Source organism: Nannospalax galili, unplaced genomic scaffold, assembly GCF_000622305.1.
Source record: "Nannospalax galili isolate Female #2095 unplaced genomic scaffold, S.galili_v1.0 scaffold1631, whole genome shotgun sequence".
Taxonomy (NCBI): domain Eukaryota; kingdom Metazoa; phylum Chordata; class Mammalia; order Rodentia; family Spalacidae; genus Nannospalax; species Nannospalax galili.
Window position 1 is genome coordinate 1,274,129 of NW_008329035.1, and position 4,126 is coordinate 1,278,254.

Sequence of the window (4,126 nt, forward strand, 5' to 3'; positions counted from 1 at the left end):
TTACTGTCCACTGTGTTGTCAGCACCCCAGCCAATCCCCACTATTTGCCCTTCTGGTGGATCTAGTTAGCCTATCTAGAAGTCTTTGTTTTAGGAAGGTCAGCTGCTCCTCATCTAGCAGCAATCAGTAGTCAATATTCCTTTAGATAAGGTTGGGGTCTGCTGTTCATTTTCCCAGTTCTATGCTGGGTTACAATCTGGGAGTCCCTTTGGCCACCCTGGCCAACAACTCAAAAGAAGGTATTGTCTGTCTGGCATTGTTGCTTGTTATGTAGCCTTTGGCTATACATATGGACTCTTATGAAATTATATTGGCCCCTTTAATCTTTGGTTATACTTTCCTTTTGGGTGTTTAAGGCCATACAGTTGGTCCAGATAAACCAATTTATTTTTACACTTAAGATCTGTTCCTCAGGGGTCACATGGGCTTGGGAGGAGCCCCTGGCTCCTTTCTTTTACCAGTTCTGCCACATACATTTTTAAAAAATGTTATTTTAATAACACTATGAAGATCGTACACAAAGCAGTTCTGTTTGGTATATCTCACTTATTATGCAGCCCAGGATGGCCTGATCCTACTGGTTTTATTTCCCCAGTTACTGGGATTACAGATATAAGCCACCATGCCTGGCTGGGATTTTTTTTGGGGGGAGTGGGGGTTAAGACAGAGTTTTACCATAAAGCCCTAGCTTTGAATTTTCTGAAACTATAGGCATGTGCCACCAAGCATGACTTCTTCATTAGGTTCCAATCAGCCTGTATTTTATTTTTATTTCTGCACCAGAATCTTAGTACATTAGCAAGTGCAGCTTCACAGTACTGATACACAGTTGCACTTATCTCTCTGTAGCATTCTTCCTTGTCAGACGATTCCTAATTGAATCCTCCTCTATTTCCCCCAAAATACAGATGTTTTTAAAGTTCTATACTGTGCATCTTTTTTTTGAAGACAGTCTCGGGGCTGGAGAGATGGCTCAGTGGTTAAGAGCACTAGCTGCTCTTGCAGAGGACTATGGTTCGATTCCCAGCACCTACATGACGGCTAACAACTGTCTTTAACTCCAGTTCCATGGGGGCCGACGCCCTTTTCTGACCTCCACGGATACTGCATGACACAGGTGCACCTACCTACATGCAGGCATTACACACATACACATTAAAAAAAAAAAAAAAAGACAGAGTCTTATGTAGTTCAAGCTGGCCTTGAACTCACTATAAAGCTAAGGCTGTCTTTGAACTTCTAATCCTCCTGCCTCTACCTCCCAAAACCTGTGATGTCCTGGTGTTGTGATATGAGATTATATATATATATATATATACCTATGATATAATGTATATAACGTATGGTCGTACTAGGTTTTATGTGATGCTGGGGATTGAGCCCAGGGATCTGAGCATGCTACTGTAAGCACTGTACCAACAGAGACACATCCAAGGCCCCTAAATTTTTTTGTTTTGTGTTTTGAGAGAGGGTCTTACTATGTAGCACTGGCTGGCCTGGAACTCATAGATATCTACCTGCCTCTGTCTCCCAGGGACTGGAATTAATGGTGTGGGTCACCAAGTCTGGCCCAGGCACCTAAATTCTATACTGATTAATTGGAACTGCATTTGGGTTTTTAAAAAAATGCTTAAGGAAAACTAAATCTGTAAGGTATTAAAATTTTAATCCAAAAATTCTTTCCATTTAATTTTTTTGAGCCCAGTGAACACAGATTCATTAATGAAAAGTAGGAAAGAGTTCCTAGGAGTAGGAGGGATCCCAAGGGAGGAACAGGCTCCATTGGGTTATTTGTATGCCACTTATGCCAGTTTTAAAGATTTCCTCATATATTTTAGAAAAATAAGTTTATAAAAGAGGCATCACAAACTAATACATCACAAATTAGCTAATAAAGAAGGTAGAACAACCAACTAATATGAAGGGACTAATAATTCAACAAGTAGCCAGGCATGGTGATGCACACCTTTAGTCCCAGCACTCAGGAAGCAGAGGCAGGCGAACCTCAGCGAGTTCAAGGCCAGCTGGATCTACGGAAAGATGACTCATCAGTTTATGGCACTTGCTGCTGTTAGAGGACCCAGCACCCACATCAAGCAGCTCACAAATGTCTGTAACTTCAGCTCCAGGGAATGACACCCTTTTCTGGTCTTACTGAGCACCTGCGCTCACATATACATATACACAGACACACATGCATACACACAATTAAAAATAAAATAAATCTTTTAAAAAAATGAACAAAGGATTTGAAAAGAACTACAAATGACCAAAATTGAAAAGGTATTCAATATAGTTCTTAGGGAGATGCAAATCAAAAGTATAGAGACAGGGGCTAGAGAGATGGCTCATGTGAGGACCCAAGTTCAGTTCTCAGTACCCACATCAGGCAGCTCACAACAGCCTGTAATTCCAGCTTCAAGAGATCTTTCTCTGGCTTTTGAGGGCACCTGCACACATATGTGTGCATATACTCACATACGTCACAAATAATAAGATAAATCTTGAAAAAAGAAAAAAGCATGAGGAGATATATTTACATCTGGTAGAATGGCTGGGATAAGTACAAGTGCTGGTGAGGATTTGGCAAAAGTAGGACCCCTATACAATATTGGTGGGAATGCAAAGTAGTGGTCACGTTGGAAATAGCCTAGAAGTTTGTTAAAAATTTCTATACAGTTACTGTATAAATTCATATAGCACACAGAGCTGCTTTGTGTGGAATGCTCACACAAAAAATTTGTATTCAAATATTCATAATTATTCAAAGTACCCAAAGTAGTAAAAACAATCCAAATGTCTATGAACTTATGAATAGATAAGCAAAATGTGATAAATCACACAATGGAATGTTTAGCCATAGGAAAGAACAAACACACTAAGAGGGGTAGGTGAGATTGCTCAATGGGTAAAGGCACTTGTGATACAATTTGGGAACCTGAGTCTGATCCCCAGAACCTGCATAAAGGTAAGAGAGAACAACTCCACAAAGTTGTCCTCTGGTTTCCATAGGTGTGTGGTTGCTTGTGTATATACGCACACATATCATAAGCACAAATAATAAATAAAAATTAGTACCTTAAAAAAAAAACAAGCATCAAACACCAAAGACCACATACTGTATGATCTCATAGAATCATATTAGTAACTGCCAACAAGTAAGGACAAGGACAATGGGAAATAACAGTTAAAGAATACAGCACTTCTTTTGGGGCAATAAAAATGCCCTGGAACTAGACTGTAAAGGACTGATGGTTGATGGCTATATATCTAGATAATAGATTTTTTAAAAATGTATTCAATTGTATAAAAGAGTAAATTTATCCAGGTGTGGTAGTGAGCACTCAGGATGCAAAGGCAGGCAGATCTCTGTGAGACTGAAGCCAGCCTGGTCTACATAGCAAGTTCTAGGCCAGCTGGGGCTATGAAACCCTGCCCCCCCAAAAAAAAGAAAAGAAAAGAAAAAAAAAAGGTGAATTTTATGACACTTCAATTATATTCCAAGTTTTAAGACCCACAGGTAGGATCTGTGTCTGAAAATCTTAACAGTATCCTCCTTGGGAAGATACAGGATCAGGAGGTGGAAAGGCAGATAGGAAAGGAGACTTGATTTTTTTACTTGATGCGCTTTGCCTACACTTTTTGTATGTTTATTTACGTAATTACACACCTATGTACTTATTTAGTGTGTATGCATGTGTGTTTCTATGCTGTGTATGTGGGTGTGCTCACCTGTGCTTGAGTGTGCAGTACGTAGAAGTTGTTGTAGGGTGTCTTCCTCTAGTGCTTTCACCTTATTTTTTGAGACAGAGTCTCTCACTGAATCTGGAGCTCACAGTTTCAGCTAGATTGGCTAGCCAACAGACCCATAGGATTTTTCAGTCTTTGCCACCCACCTCCTCAACCTCTTGTGCTGGTGTTACAGGTACCTGCTGCCACACCTGGCTTTCTTGTGGATGCTAGGGATCTGCACTCAGGTCTTCATCCTTGTGCAGCAAGCACTCTATCACTGAGCTATCTTCCCAGCTTCTGAGACTGAATCTCCTGATAGCCCCAGCTGGCCTAGAACTCTCTATGTAGACCAGGCTGGCCTTAACCTCATAGAGATCTGCCTGCCTCTGCCTCC